We start from the raw sequence: 16,978 nt of genomic DNA on the forward strand, positions 1-16,978 counted from the left end.
AGAGGAAGGAAGGAAGGAAGGAAGGAAGGAAGGAAGGAAGGAAGGAAGGAAGGAAGGAAGGAAGGAAAGAAAGAAAGAAAGAAAGAAAGAAAGAAAGAAAGAAAGAAAGAAAGAAAAACCATGAACTCAGAATATAAAACATGGCTTTGTTTGTACTAATAACTTCAGTGAAAGAAGAAAAGAAGGATGGATTCAAGAGCTAGAAGCTGAAGGGCACCACACAGATTATCATACTCCAGTTTTTCATAATATTGATTTAAGTCTTCTCCCTTCTTCTCTTGATCAGTGTTTCCAGAGATTTGTCTATTTTAGTTAGTTTTTTTTTTACAGAACCAACTTTAAGTTGAGTCGATAGCTCTCATATTGTTATTTTCCATTGTACCAATTTCTGCCTTAATTTTTCTCTTTTATTCTACTCTTTAGGTTTATTATTGTTCATCGTTTGACTTCTAAATATGGACACTGGGATTGTTAATTTTGATGGTCAACTCTTCTAAAGTAGAAGTATTTAAAGCTGTGAATTTCCCTCAAAGCATCATTTTTTAGATAATATTTTCACTCCCCACTCCGTAAGGTGGGCTCTCCATAGCGACTTCCTTTGGCAGAGTATGCTATCGAAAGGGGGAAAGAGTATAACTTCACAGTGGAGACCTGACAAATACTGCCTCAGCCAGGTGCGCAAGGTCTGTCTCAACAGCGATAGCTCATGTTGATAGTAATTACCACTGAAGTGACGTGATGTAAGTGGCGCTTTAGGTGCAGTCTTCCGCCCAAATACCATAATCCCAGGCTAATCATAGAGAACATCAGACAAATTCCATAAGTGGGGCATCCTGCAAAATATCTGACCAAGACTTCTCAACATTGTCAAAGTCAACAAAATCAAGGAAAGTCTGGGGAACTGTTGCAGCCAAGAGGAGCATAAGGAGATTTGACTACTAACTGTAATGTTATATTTGGGCATTAGGGAAAAACCTAGAGAATCTGAATAAAGTATGAAGTTTAGGTAATAAGAATGTATTATTTGGTTTATTTTTTTAATGTTTATTTATTTTGAGAGAGAGAGAGCAAGTACGAGTGGGTGAGGGGCAGAGAGAGAGGGAGAGAGAGAAGCCCAAGCAGGCTCTGTGCTGCAGAGTCCAAGAAGGGCTCAGTCTCACAAACCATGAGATTATGACCTGAGCTGAAATCAAGAGTTGGACACTTAACCGACTGAGCCACCCAGGCACCCCTTATTTGGTTTGTTAATTGAGGCAATTGTACCATGCTAATATAAGAAGGTAATAATAAGGGAACATGGGTTTGGGATATATGGGAAGTCTCTATATTATCTTCCCATTATATTATTGGAAGGGGGCACCAGTGTCATGTCCTAGAGTCCAAAGGCCCAAACACCTTTGGACTCTAGGACCAAGGGCAGGAGAAGATGAATGTCTTAGCTCAAGAAAAGGAAGAAAATTTGCCCTTTCTGCACTTTTGTTCTATTCAGGCCCTCACGGGATTGTATGATGCCCACTCACATCGATGGGCATCACATTGATGGGAGTGGATCTCTTTACACAGTCTGCCGGTTCACATGCTAATCTCTTCTGAAACATCCGCTCAGACATCACAAAAGCTGTATTTTATCAGCTACGTGGATACCCTTTAGCCCAGCTAAGTTGAGATATATATATATATTGGGATTAAATTCATTGGATATCCAACGAGATAAGAGACTAAAGCGCTTATTACTAGATGTAAGTCTGTGCTTTTGGCTTCTTGCAGAAAAACCAAAGATGTTTGGATCTGTTGATTGATTCATAGTTTGCCATCTAAGAAATTCTAATGTAACAGTTCATAATTGGTTACTACTTAGTTTTCACTGATGACTAAGGTTTCTGAGAGTTAAAATTCTGCTAAATGTAGTAAAGACTAATAAAAATTTAAAAAACTCTACACGTAAAAGAGTAGATATATAAAAAATATGTATATAAGCAATGGAAATACCTTTTTTCTTAAAGAAAAAAAAAGACTTAGGTCAAAATCTAAAAGCAAAAGAAAGTTGTAATAAGTTTGTAAAAAAAAAATCTTAAAAAAAAATTATATCTGGTCAGGAGGTCTAAGGTTAAACCTTTAAATTACCCTAAATTATCCACTATCTTACAGACACAAAATAAAAGCCCGGTGGCCTTCCTGGAAAGGAAGGGAGGAAAGGTTAAGGGAGGCTCTCATTAAATGTACAGCTATCTCCCCTAATACCCCTGAGGCTGAGACGATTCTAAAAGACAAATTTGTCACTGGACTGGCCCCAAATATTCAGAAAAAAACTGCAAAAACTGGCTGTTGGTCCAGAAGGGACCCTTGAGGAGCTCTTAAGAGCTGCCAACTGGATATATTACAACAAGATCAAGAGGAGAATAAAAAAATGAAAAATAATAAAATCTGAGGTCTTAGTTGTGGCCTTATGTACTACGTCAGACCGGACTTCCCGAGGTCCTGGCACCAAGTGCCATTTATATGGCCGTTCAGAGCACTAAAATGAGAATGTCCTCAGAGGGGACAACAAAAGAAAAAACCCATAAGCCAGGACCCTTGTGTGGAGACAACCACCGGAGATCTGAATCCGCTCGGGGACCTGTATCTGTGAGCCTCAGATAACCATGTCCCTACAAGGGACTGACGGGGCCTGGGGCTCTTCACCGAGGCTCCCCTGAACCAACTGTCTATCAGAAACCCAGAGCCTCGGGTAACTCTAAATATAGAACGAAAACTGGTTGATTTCCTTCTTGACACCTGAGCTACCTTTTCTGTCCTCCTTTCCACTCCAGGCCAAGTATCCAAACGCAGCATGACGATTAGAGGCATCTCCAGAAAACCTCTAACTAAAGTTTTCTCTCAGCCCCTGGGAGACATGTGGGAAAAACATGTCCTAAGGGCTGTGGAGAAAGTTGGAGAAGAGATTAAGGATGACAGAGAAGGGTTGAAATGGTTGCCTTAATAGAGCCGGAAACAGAATTTCTGACACAGTTGAGGACCTGTTTGAGGCTGGAGTGGAACCAGTCTACGTTCTTAGGTGACTTTCTCTGGCAGTGTTAAAACTGGCAAAGCGGACATTTCTAGTTATATTGGCTCATGATTGGGAGACCAAGGGACACAATGAAGAAACTGCGGTGAGGGGTCTTTCAGAGGTGGATTGCAGAATCTAGGCTTCGTGAAGCAGAAATTGAGGAGACGAGTTGGTGGGAAGAAATCGGAAAAGTTACAGAGCCTGGAAGGATCGATGACGTTGAAGAGTGATCCAGCAAGAGAAGCAGAGTAACAAAAGGGGCGATCACAAGATTGGAACCAGAGAGTACATGTAGAAATTTGAGTCTTCAGACATGGGCAGAGCTGGCTGACAGCCAGGTCTGGTGACAGCCAAGGGTGTGCATGGCCAAGTCAAAATCAGAGAAAAAGCATCAGAACCTTCCATTTTGTCGAAAACCTACTTTTCCAAATATTTTAATTAAGTCTTACTTATAATTTACAATTATACTACATAGTTACAGTATAAGTAGCATATGTAAATATACACTATATATAATGTATAATTATAGGTTGCTTGGCATACCCAGCATGTTTTTAAAAACATAAAAGAATAAAAGGAAAACTCCACGCATGTATATATAGATAAAAATGACTAAATGAACATAAACCAAAATGTTAACAGTGAGATTATGGCTGATAATTTTTCTTTTGCGTTTCAAATGTTGTACAACAGCCAGTAGTATTTCTAAAATCTTAAAAGGCAATGCATTTTATATTTTGAAAGAAAATGGTGTACCCCAAGTGAACTTCGCTCTTTCAGGATATCTCAGGCTTGAAAGGAAGTAATATTCTGAACCATGGAACATATTGTCATGTATTAGTAGAGTACCTAATGCAAATAGTAATTCCAATGAGTCACTTCTTTCCGGCTCGTTTTAAACTATGAGATAGCAATCAGGCCTAATTATTTCAATTTATAAATATTTACTCTCAAGACAAGTTCCTTATGTTCATAATGTTGACTTAATAAATGCAGACTGACATTGATACATTACAAGATTTCCTTTCCTAAGGGTTACGTATTATGTTGAAAGAGCTTCATGAAAGAGAAAACAATAGAGCAGGCGAAGAATGCCTTCTCTGACGACCCAGTTTTAACTGACAACCTCTCCAATAAGCACACACATACATTTCCTATTCCCCTTTCAACTTTACTTCCCTCTAGGCCACTTATTAACATACTGTCTATACCACTAGTATATGTGAAATCTGGTAAACAGATATACACATGCATATTCCTGTGTCTTTGGTATATGTTATACCAGAATTCCAGTTTACCTGGTTTATGATAGGACATGAGCATTATTTTTTTTTTGTTTCTGTTTGTTTGTTTGTTTTTAAATTTGAATGAGAGAGAGAGCAAGCACGTGAGCCCAGGACAGGGACAGAGGGAGAAGAAGAAGAAGAGAGAAATTCCAAGCAGTCTCAGGGCAGAGCCCAACAAGACACGGGGCTTGATCCCACAATCCTGATGTATGACCTGAACCAAAATCAAGAGTCAGATGCTCAACTGATGGAAGCCACCCAGCCTGAGTATTTTTTTTTTTTTTTTTTTTTTTTACTTTTTTAAAGCTTCCAGGGTGATTTTTACGAGTAGCCAATATTCTGTATAATCAACTCAGTTAAATCCAAATGGAACTTTGGGAGCCTTTCTCCTCTGTTCCATGAATATCAAAACATAGTCTTGACTGTTAACATTCCTGACACCTTTGATGCCCCAGCCGTTCTGAATACCTGGTCATTCCGTTCCTGGCTCACCACCAACCAGTAGAAACAACGCTGATGCACCTGTCCTCAGTGTCGGCCTTTTTTGTCTCTCCTTTGGGAAATTTAACTAAACAAATCAACTGAAAACGAGAACAGCGGATGCCTAAGCTCCTTTGAAAAATAAGTAAAGGGCAAATCACATCTCTTAGGTACTTCAAAAAGGCAAAAGAGAAGAAACACCTTTGATGGAAAAGTCACTCTGGCGGTAACTTGTCGAGGGCAGCTGGGAAATGTTTAACGGCGAGCACAGAGCCACAGCTGGCCAGAATGCAGTAATGAGGCGTTCCAGACGCACCGGAGCACCGGCTGGCCAAGCTCATAGAGGCCGCTTCAAGAAGATTGACGGGGGATCATGAAGCAGCAGCTGGAAGGACACCCCTGGCAAAACCCACTTGGGTGACGTAAACTATACCTTAAAAAATCACTGTCATGGGCCACCTGGGTGGCTCAGTCCGTTGAGCGTCCGACTTCAGCTCGGGTCACTACAGCTCAGCTCATGATCTCGGGGTTCGTGAGTTCCAGCCCCGCGTCAGGCTTTGTGCTAAGAGCGCGGAACCTGCTTTGGATCCTCTGTCTGCCTCTCTCTCTGCCCCTCCCCTGCTTGTGCTCTCTCTCTCAAACATACATAAACATGAAAAAAATAAAAAATCACTTTCTTAACCCACATCATCCTTTTTGTTTTCAAGTTTTGCCTTTGAAATAATCACTGACTTCTAAGAAATTGGAAAGATAATACAGAGAGGTCCCGTGTACCCTCTCAGTTTCTCCGCATGGCTGCACTTTGTGTCCCTGTAGGAAACTGGCACTGGTACATGTGTCACGTATGCCATTTCGGTCATGGTGTGTAGATTCATGTAACCATCACCGCCGTTGAGACACAGAACTAGTCTATCATTTTTCATTCCTCTGGGGTAAATGCCCATAAGTACGACTGCTAGGTCTTCCTGGCAGGCTGATCTTTTTACCAGTGTGTTCCTCTCTGTTTCTGGAAATTTTCTTTGCTCTAAAGATGTTTTTCTGACTAATGTTTGCATGATTCTTATTCTCTTACTTGCAGCCTATCTATATAGTTTATAGCCGAATTGGATTTATTATAGACAGTTTATCACTGTGTCATTTTTTTTAACTTTAAAACTCATCAATAGACTTTATTTTTTTAGAGATTTTAGGTTTGCAGAAAAATTGAACAGTGAGTAGAGAGTTCCCATATACCCTCCCTCTCCTTCCCTACCCCACCCCCATTTCCCTGTTATTAGCACCTTGCTCTAATGTGGAACATTTGTTACAGTTGATGAACCTATAATGATACAGTATTATTAACAAAGTCCATCATTTACATTAGGGTTCACTCTATGTATTGTATATTCTACGCGTTTCGACAAATGCATAATGCCACATATCTGCCATTGCAGTGTTACATAGAACATACTTTCTCTGCCTTAAAAACCCCCTAGGCTCTGCCTATTCAATCTCCCCCTCTCTCCCAGGCAAATCCTTGGCAACTAACAATTTTTGTACTGTCTCTGTACTATCTGTGCAATCTTGCCTGTTACAGATTGTCATACAGTTAGACTCATACAATATGTAGCCTTTTCAGATTGGCTTCCTCTACTTAGCAACATGCATTAAAGTTTCCCAGACTTCTTTTTGTTTCTTTTTTGGTTCGTTTCTTTTTAAGACTGAATACTATTGCATTGTACGGATGTGTCATAGTCTATCCATTCACATGTTGAAGGACATTTCCATTGCTTCCAAATTTTGGCAATTATGAATAAAGCTGCTATAAACATTCCTGTGCAGTGTGTGTGTGTGTGTGTGTGTGTGTGTGTGTAAATTTCCAACTCATTTAGTAGACTCCTAGGAAAATTGCATCCATTTTATTTCTCCAGCAATGGAAGTCTCCTAGCCAGCACTATTTAAAAAGAAAAATCAATTGTATTTTTTTTTTAAATTTTTTTTTCAACGTTTATTTATTTTTGGGACAGAGAGAGACAGAGCATGAACGGAAATCAATTGTATTTTTAATCCGTAGCCGATTGACATTTTTCTTTTACTCTGACCATAATTTCTTTTAATCATAATACTAACCCATCAAGTCTGCTCTCTTTAGCCCAAAGGATGAAAAAAGGTGTAGCCCAGAAAGACAGTATCTTTTCAGTATTAGCAATCACCTGACCTTAACTGAACTACTGTTGTACCCAGAGTGCTAAACTAAGTATCGAAGATACTCTCTGTGCAAAGCCTTCTCACATTCAGAACAAAGAAGTAGAAACTCACTCAATACAGATTCTATAGGACTTATTGTGCTATACCTACATATATATTTTGGTGATAGAAATGAAGAGATTTTTAAAAAGTATTATCTGACTGGCATAGGGAATCATATACACCGCATAATTATGAAAGGAAACTGAGAAAATTAAATGAAGTTAACTGAAAAATAGTTCACGTGGGATTAGATTTCAAAAAGCAAAATTAGTTTATCAAATGATTAGTTCATATTGAATGAAAAATCGTCACCTTATTTTAAGTTCATTCTGAATTTGATGTGTTTTTTGCTTAATGTTTACCCTTTAAACCATGAATTTTTTTCTTCAGCCGTCCCTGGTTTCTGTCTGCCAAACTACAGATAAACACTAGACATTCTTAATACAAAGACAGAGTACGCTTCTAATGTGTTCATGTTTATCTCAGGAAAAGGTGACTTTGCTACCACTTACATAATTTAAGTCTGTGCTGTTTTCAGCTACTAATATTTTATACAACTGAGGGTGAAATGCATCTTTCATTTTCTAAAAAAGATTTTTTTAATGTTTATTTATTTTTGAGAGAGAGAAAGAGACAGAGCACGAGTGGGGAGGGGCACAAAGAGGGAGACATAGAACCTGAAGCAGGCTCCAAGCTCCGAGCTGTCAGCACAGACCCCAACGCAGGGCTCGAACCCATGAACCGTGAGATCATGACTTGAACTGAAGCCAGACACTTAACCGACAGAGCCACCCAGGGGCCCTGCATCTTTCATTTTTTTATTTTTTTATTTATTTTTTATTTTTTATTATTTTTTTGCATCTTTCATTTTTTTAAATAAACAATGGCAATATAAATATTCTACATTCATCCTGAAAGTAATAGAAGTCTAATAGAAAGGGAGGAATAAAATCTGCCTGCTTGCATAACACAATGCAAAAGTCATTCAGAGAAATATGCAGATTTCACCCTTCAGTCTCAACAACCTTAATTCTTCAGTTTATTAATAGGATGTGAATCTACTCCGCCCCCGCTTCGTAACACAGCTCAGTTCTGCCCACACCTTCTTCTTTCCAGTTGCCTGCATGAACCACCCCATCGGGATGGATACCAGTGTGCTCAGGCTGCCTGACGCACAGCGTGCTGCGTCTGGTGCCTCTGAGGGCCGGGGAACCTTGGGTTGACCTGGGGGCAGAAAAGGACTGGTACCTCTAACCATGCCCACCATGGTCTTCCACAGACACTCTGTCCCCTTTCTAGTGTCTGCTTAATCCTAAATGACCAATTTAAAGCAGGGCACACACTGTCCAGATAGTCACGTATATATTCCTTAAGTATTTACTGAGTATCCACTATGTGCCACACCTTGTTTTGGTGTTGGTATGACAGCAGTGAACAAAAGAAATTCTCTCTCATGGAGCTTATATTCCTGTTTGGGATATAGATAATGAATAAATATATAAGGAGAAAGACATACACATATATAATGCAATGGCCACAGTAATAAATGCCACTGAGAAAAGTAAAGCTGAATAAGAAAGTAGAGATTGGCAGGGGGACAGGTCATAGATGTGTCAGGGAAGGCCTGTGTCAGAGGTCAGGTGGTGACCACTGAGTGAAGACCTAAGGAAGACCTAAGAGAAAGGTCATATGGATATGTAGAAAAATAGAGTCCCAGGCAAGTGCAAAGGCCCTGAGGTAGGATCATGTTTGTCACATCCAAAAAGATAAGAAGCCAACATGACTGAGAAAGAGTGAGTGAACAGGGGGTAGGTAGATGAAGTCTGAGGGGAAGCCAGGGACCTGATCATGGGTAGCTTTAGAGGCAATGAATAGGATATTGGATTCATTCTAAGTCAAGTAGAAAGTTACTGAAAGGTTTTTGCTGTTTGCTTAGATCTGGCTTCTCTTTTCCAGCAACCACCTTGGATTCTGAAGGAAGGACATTCCTTCATGAGGCTCTTCTATGGGAGGGTGGTTATTTGAGAATGAATAATCGTGGTAGAAGTGACAGAAAGAACTGTGCTTTAGAACATACTTTCAATTTAGAGTCAAAAGATTTTGCTGGGCAATTAAATAAATGGTGTGAGCAAAACAGAAGGGCCAAGGGAGAGGCTGAGTTTGTGCGGCTGAGGGACTATAGGTGAATGGTATACCATATTCCAAAATGGGCAACACTGGGGGTGGAACAGATATCTAGAGAGATTTCAGGAAACTCCACTATAGTAGACGCTGGAACTTAACATTTTATTTTTTTGAGACAGGTGTATGGCCTTCAAGAATACCCCAAATTCATAAATACCACCATAAGCCTTAATATTTCCCATAATATATAGTAACGTGGCCTCTTTTTAGCCTCTTAAAAATCTCTCCGTTGCTTGAGAACAATTATGCCAGAGGCCAGAGCACCCTCTTGAAATGGTGTCACAGGTGTCTCCTATTCCTCTGTGGGACCACCTGATGCCCCCATCTAGAGTGTGATTGTTCCACAGACAAATTTGACATTTCACTCTAGCGTATCCCACACTTTTCATTGTTAGCTAAAAATTATTTCAGGCATTTCACTTCGGTCATCAGCATTAGCAGTTAGTTTCCTTTTTGGACACTTTTCAAAAAGAAATCAAATTCGTTTCACCTTATGAGTGTTTCTGAATATGGGACAATGACTCAGCATAAGAAAGCCAAGCGAAGGCAGAATTGCTAAATCAGCTATGAGCATCTCTCACCAGCTGAGTAGATCATCAGGAATATCGACATGCCCATCCCCAAAATATTCAGCTGTATGAATCAGTAAAATTTGAGATTCTTTCAAGTTATGAGCCAGGGAGTCTCACAAATGATTAAAACCATGAATTTTAAATCCAAGAATGCCAATGATCTACTGTCTGAATTTATTACATTCAGTTTCTGCTAATTTGTTCTATATCCTGTATCCTGTTGGTAGAGTTGTGCAGTCCGAGACTCCTCCCCTTCTGCCCTATGATAATGCAGAGCTTCCCCTGCCTACTTTTAAGAATTTGCTAAGAACGTCAATAAAGTTTTAGAAATCCTAAAGAGAACATGTTTGAAACAGAAAAGCCTTGGTGCAAGTCCCATCTCTGCCATTTACCAACTGTGTGACTTCCAGAAAGTTGCTTAGCCTCTCTGAGCATGTTTCTCTCTCTTTAGGTGGGGATAATGACACCTAACTTGTGAGGTGGTGGAAAATGAACCAGAATTAGGTCCCTGTGGTAGTCATGAAGAGGCACTACACAGCTCGTCCTTGAAGAGATCCTGCTGCGAGGAACTCAGTTGGCCAACATCTCTGGCTGCCACCTCTGTGGATTCCCTGCACCCTTAGAATATCTAAAATTTTTGTCTCCAAGAACCATTTTTCACCCCAATGGGGGCAACATTGCCCTTGCTGAGGAGACACCCCTGACGGCAACCTGAGTTCTAGTTCTGCACTAACCGATTACTCAACCATTTATAAGTCACTCTCGCTCTTTGGGACTCCGTTTTCTCATCTGTAAAATGAAAAGGTTGAACAACGTGCTGTTGAAACCTCACTCGCAGCCCTGGAGTCCTATGAGTTCTGCATGGCACTGGTGGACACAGTGTAACTGACTTCTCCCGCCCTCCCTGCTCCACTCCCCACCTACCTTTACAGATAGGACATGTGGTCGCTGTATCTTATCGTGATTGTTAGCTTGCGTGTCAGGCTCCCTCCAAAACAACATGAACTGCTTGAAGACAAAGTCCACATGCATGTGATACAGTAGCTGGCAGGAAGCAGGCACCTGGTCAATGTTTGTAGAATGGGCTGCACGGTGTACCTACAGGGTGAACTAGATGCAACTGCCCAGGTTAGACCTTTTGACAGCAAATCTATAGGTTAACTCAGGCTAACTAAGGAATTAAAGGACACCTGCTCTGTACCTAGCTCTCAGGTCGGTGTCTGACATGTTGGGCGGTCAAGAGATGTTTAAGGAAGGTAAGCTGAAGGTAAGGAAGGTAAGTAAAGAAGGTAAGTAAGACAGGGAAAAGGTAGACAAATCATATTGTGCCAATATTTTATTTCTTCAAAAATTCCTGGTAACTTGTAAAAGGACTTCAATCTAAAGTGGAACCTGATTATATGAAACGGAGAATGTCGCACACGCACCTCCTAGAAGAACAGAACCTAAGAACCTGGAGACGGATTTCTCAGAAATGTCTGATGTACAGAAGACCAAGACTTATCCCCTGACCAATGAGCAACTGCCAAGAATCTTTTCCCATTCGCAAGCCATGGAACTCACTGCTTGGACTCTGGCTGGACATCCCCCTCTTTGCACAACTTGCCTATAAATACAGCCTGCTCCAAACCCTCAGCAGACTCACCTGTAGCCTGCAACGTCACAATGAATTGCAGCTCCTCTGCTGTTCCCAAATAAACTCAATTTCTGGTCATTTGAGCTTGCCTCGGTTTACCTCTTTATTTAGGTTGATAAACTTTTAGCTATACCAGATTGTTCTTCTATAGACCCAGCAGGTTAGTTAATGAGTTTGGTCAAAACTGGGGATGTAAGCATATTGCCATTGATTTTTTTTTTTTTTGCTCTTTATAGTATATAAATCTATGTCATAAAAATTAAGAAGGAGTAGTATAGATAGCACTTTCTAGCTTCCAAAGGACTTTCTTATCAATTATTTCATTGTAGGCTCCAGAAAAAGTTCATATTGTGCAAAAGGTAGTCAAACTAATTAAATTCACTGAACCAGTAATAACCACATTTTCATCTCTTGTAGATATCTTAAGTATTCTTTTCACAGACTGGTTGAGAGTATTCAAAGTTGCCATGGATACAAGATAGCTATACAAGCCATTTGCCATTCCTCATCCTCAGCCACTAGCCCTGTGAATAGACTAAGAAGATGAACGAAGTCTTCCTCGTTATCAGCTACTAAGTCTTAACATCATAGAATGCAAGAGGAAGAAGGAATTTTATCTTCTGGTGCAGACAGTCTTAGACACATGAATCCCTAAAACTGACTAGCAAACTTTATGGCTATGAGCATGTTTCTCATGATATTCCATAGTTTTCCTTAGATTATGAAGACAGATGGGCGCCATGATAACAGCCCCCCATTGACCTATGAGATCATAGATCCTGGAGAGGCCAAATGAATTTCTTGGGGTTCTAGAACACAGCTAGTTGGAGGCTGAATTCGATTTGTGGTACTACTAGTTGAATGCTGTTTGCTCATCACCCAAGTGCATGTAGGAGCCATACATTTTTGACCCCGATCAGGGAAGAGCTATATCCCTCTCTTTCTGAAGTTAGAACATGAAAGGGTCTTACACACACCTGCCTGGATTGTGCTAAGTTTCCAACATTTAATTAGGATGATTTATTATTGTCTTAATTATACAACCTCAGCAGGAAAGTATAGAGAAAATGAGTCATCTCAAACGGTGAAAATTTGGTGGGTGTGCATTAAAATTTGAATAGAACTGGTAATGTTCCATGATTACAGATACACATATATTCAGTTTCCTTGGAAATGGTTGGGCAGAGGAGAATTAAGTAATTGGGAGCAAATCTCATTTGTATCCTGCAACAGCTTTAACTCATATTGTGATATTACGACTTATAAGAAAAAATACGTATTTGGTCATTCAGATGAGGAGAATATATTTCACGTCTATATTTGTTCTTCACCCGAACTTCCTGGCTCACAGATCACAAAGCCCTTGGAATTTCCTAAGGATTAGAGTGATAAAGATGTCTTTTGTTATGTTAGTGGGATGACTTAAGGACAAGGGCTGGTTGCCAGTGGAGTCAATCATGTGTTTAGAGGGTTAGAACTTTCAGTCCCACCCCAGACCTCTGGGGAGGGGAGAGGGATTGGAGGTTGAACCAACTGCCAATGGCCAGTGCTTTGATCAATCATGCCTATGTAAAGAAACCTCTTGAAAAATCCAAAAGAACGGGGTTGACAGCTTCCATGGTGAACATATGGCGATATGGGGAGGGCGATGACTCAGAGAGGCTGGAGGCTCTGCACCCCTTCACACGTAACTTGACCTACGCATTTCTTCCATGTGGTGTGTTCCTGAGTTACTATCTAGTAAGTACGAGAAAATGTTTCCCTGAGTTCTGTGAGCTGCTGTAGTAAATTAATCGAACCCAAGGTGGGGTCTGTCAATGCAGAACCTTCACGTATATAAAAGACAGTAGAAAAGATACTGAAAAAGCTCATAATCATGTAAATATCAAGAACGAATTTTTATTTTTATTTTTTTAAGTATTTATTTATTTAAAGAGAGCGCATGAACTGGGAAGGGGCAGGGAGAGAAGGAGGGAGAGAATCCCAGGCAGGCTGCCCACTGTCAGTGCAGAGCCTGAGGCGGGGGTCAGTCTCATGACCTGAGCCAAGACCAAGAGTCAGACGCTTAACCAACTGAGCCACCCAGGCTCCCTGAGAACAAATTTTTAAAAAGCAACAACGCTGAAGTTATAAGTGGGAAGATAGAAAATGTTAGTTTAATTATGTGAAATAAGATTTCCTTAGTTTTTGTCTGTGGGAATTTGCCCACATTATCTTGAGTAGCACTTTAAAAAATATACGGTTATATTATCAGCAAGAATACAACGGAAGGATAAACATTAACGGATGCCTAACCTATGTAAGAATAGGAAACAGGTGTAGCTGTTTTTTAAAAAATAGCATTTTACACTTCTGTTCTCACCTTCCTCCATTCTGATCTTTAAATGCCATGTATCGTTTCTCGCCACTGTTGGCTCTCAAGAAAAAGATCACGATGCTGAAAAATGAAGCCTTGACAATATTGCTATGTCTATATGAGAAACACTGCCAAAATCTCAAAAACTGCCAAGGGGGAAACTGGAAAAGAAAAAGCATGTGTTACTCTATTAACAAATGTCCAAATATTTTCTGGGGAAAGCTGGGGAAAGGAAGCCCCAGCTTCAAAATGAGGAGGACACAGTGACTGCATTCTCCCGAACCAGGGAGCCAACAAATTTCCTCCAAGTGTTGCAGGGAGCACTGCTTCCCATCCTTCCTGAGCCTTCCAGATGCCCCCGAGGGGGGAGTATAGAGAGAGGGAGGTGGAGAAGAGAGAGGCCTTGGGCACCATGCTTCCTAACCAAGGGATAGACGGGGATGTGGCGGTGAGCTGGCTCTCTGTGCTCCTGTGCTCTGCTCCCTGTCTCTCTGGTAGAAAGGAATTGATGTTGGCAAGCCCAGAATTCGCAGCCTCAGGCTTGGACCGCCGGAAATTTTGCAGTCCCTTGTGTCAGGGCTCTCTGAGGGAAAGGGTTAGAGATAAGGAAGTAAGCAGGGGAGGGTCAGACGCGGGGCGGGGAAGCCAGCCACAGTGTCAGTCATCCGTCTGATGTCCTGAAAGGTGAAGGCAAGTACTACTTCCCTGTCTTGGTTATTTTGCTCCAGCTTTTGGCCACTCAGAAAACAGCCAGAGAGTGTTCAGAGCAGCCACAGAACCAGGGTCTTGAGGACTGGTAATCGTTCAGAAACAGAGACTCTAAAGAAGGTATCACAAAGGGTGATTCCATCAGGCACCGATGCCCAGCCTACTCTGTGCAGGGCCCAGTGGTGAGAGCTCAGAGGGGAAACACAAAGGGTAACACTGACTTCTTTCCCTATCCTAACATCTGACTATGACTTGCTGATTCTGGAACTGCGAGTAACCCCAAGCATTCCTGCTAGACTAACTGAGAAGAGGGGTGCCCGTCTAGAGGGAGGGCTTCTAGGATGGCCATTGTGCTAGTCGTGGGGGAAATGGTGGGCTGAGGAGACGTGGTTTGTGCCTGCCATGCTTCCCCTGCAGCCTTGCACTACTGATCAGGTCTCGCCACCTGCCCTCCCAATAGGACTTTGTTTTGGCCGGTCTCTCTGGCATCGTGCCTTATTTACTTGCAGAGTTGTTACTCTGGCCGATGAGAGCCAAGAAGCAGGCCAGGGTTTTGCCAGTCATGCTGAATCGGCCATCCTTCCTCCTCACAACTTGCATTTTTACTGGGAGTCCCAAGTGTGGGGATGGGAAGAAGGGGGGCTTTCTGCTGACGGGTGAAGATTTTTCCCCCAAACCAGGGCTTCTCACCTGCTTTGTAAGCCTCAGCCACGGAAAGCATTTTCGCTCTGAGTCCACAGCATAGCCCAGGCTGAAAATAATCTAGACCTGCATTGTTGACAGGCCAGGGAGAAGAGGCCAGGGGGAAGGGACGCCGGAGAACCACACTCTGCGTGCTCCCCCTTTCCTTTGTGCCAATACGTGTACCAGAGTGAAACACGGAAACCATCGCAGGCAGTTTGGGAGGGGAAAAGCTAACAGGGAATGCAGAAGGGGAAGGGACCGAGGGATCTCACCCATCTTTCCGTAATGCTGATGCTTGGATGCAATAGGTAGATGATAAAGGAGTGAGGGGCACACTGCGGTGCTTGGTCACAGTCACCCCTCCTCTCTCGTCTCCTGAGGTATGGGCCACAGTGCACGTACAAGCAGGAATTAGACTTGAACGAGCATAATTCAGTGTGTGTTGATGCTTATAAGATCTGCTCCTTCTGAGAACCTGAATTTGAGTCTAACAGAGTCCAGTTTACATATGTTTAATACTTGAAGTGATCTTTTCAACTTTAGACTTGACTTTCTTTTTTAAGAATTAGATGACAATCTGAACTGATAGTACACAATAACCTATGTGAAACTTACCAAATCCTTAACATACAGGCACACATGCCCAACCAACTATAAATAATATTGAGCACACTTCTGGTGTTAGAGTCAACCTCTTCTAATTTGGAAATTGGAAAAAAAAAAAAAAAAAAAGACCCAGGCATACCTAGCTAATGGGATAAACCTTTTCTCCCATCCTAGTTTTTGTTTGTTTGTTTTACTGAGAGAGAGAGAGAGAGAGAGAGAGAGAGAGAGAGAGAGAGAAGAGAATCCCAAGCAGACTCCATACTTCGCACAGAGCTCAATGCGGGGCTCAATCCTGCGACCCTGGGAACCTGAGCTGAGCCGAAATCAAGAGTTGGACGCTCAACCATCTGAGCCACCCAGGCGCCCCTATACAAATGCTTTTCTAAGGATACCAATTTGGTAGCTGCATTCCTCAATTCTTTTTTGTGTGTGTTATAGCTAGAAAAACTCTGTGCAATATGGATATAATAAAGAAGCAGGGAAAATAGAATCATAGAATTGGTGAGACAGATGCTTGGAAATGATTTCCGTGAAGTTTTACTAGATTCATATGCTTCAGGCACTGGGAAGAGTAGCTTTAGTAAACATGTAGGGTATTGATGTCTGTCTCTAACTCAGAGGGATCTGCAACAGAGAAATGAGTTCATCAAGGGATGAAGTCAATACTGTAGCAGTTCCATGAAGAGTTACAAAATATTCAGGACAATTCGTTTGTAGCCACAATATAATGCTAACAATTTTTAAGTGTAATGGGTATTGTACTCCTTAAATACATACTGTAGAATTTCAAATATATTCGCAGTGGTCTTTAGGTTAATAAAATCTTGTTGCAATGATACAAGGAGACTCTATTTTCCATCTAAGGAAGTTCCATGACAGAGTCTCTTAGGATTTTTTTTTTTTTTTTTTTTTTTGGTACAGGCTCAGCAGTGCTTGTCATGTGCTTATGAAAATGTAGAATAGTTTTGAGTCAGAATGATGCCAGTGTAAAAAGGGTCAAGTCAATACTAATTTGATGTATGCATGATTGCCCACCACTTAACCAACGATTTGAGTTGACTAACTGATTCAATTTTGCATATTGTAATAACACTATTCCTTAGTGTTATTATAGGCAAGTACATTAAGATGTATTAAGGCAAATACATCTGCATTGTGTATTTAGATTTGGTAAAATTGGAGGATCCT

The 16,978-nt window shown here is 41.2% G+C and overlaps 2 long non-coding RNA genes across 2 annotated transcripts in view; one reads left to right on the plus strand and one right to left on the minus strand.

Annotated features, from left to right (window-relative positions):
- The window catches only part of LOC121038209 (uncharacterized), a 53,293-nt gene extending 42,038 nt beyond the window's left edge, over positions 1–11,255 (minus strand). The window contains exon 1 of the long non-coding RNA XR_005794230.1: positions 10,725–11,255. This is a non-coding gene — a long non-coding RNA (uncharacterized LOC121038209). The remainder of the gene's footprint in view (positions 1–10,724) is intronic.
- Positions 4,561–11,519, plus strand: LOC121038210 (uncharacterized). Its single transcript, XR_005794231.1, has 2 exons — positions 4,561–5,232; positions 10,252–11,519. It is a non-coding gene; the product is annotated as an uncharacterized LOC121038210 (long non-coding RNA).
- The last annotated feature ends 5,459 nt before the right edge of the window (positions 11,520–16,978 follow it).

The sequence above is a fragment of the Herpailurus yagouaroundi genome, unplaced genomic scaffold, assembly GCF_014898765.1.
Source record: "Herpailurus yagouaroundi ecotype Mexico unplaced genomic scaffold, PumYag 165, whole genome shotgun sequence".
NCBI lineage: Eukaryota > Metazoa > Chordata > Mammalia > Carnivora > Felidae > Herpailurus > Herpailurus yagouaroundi.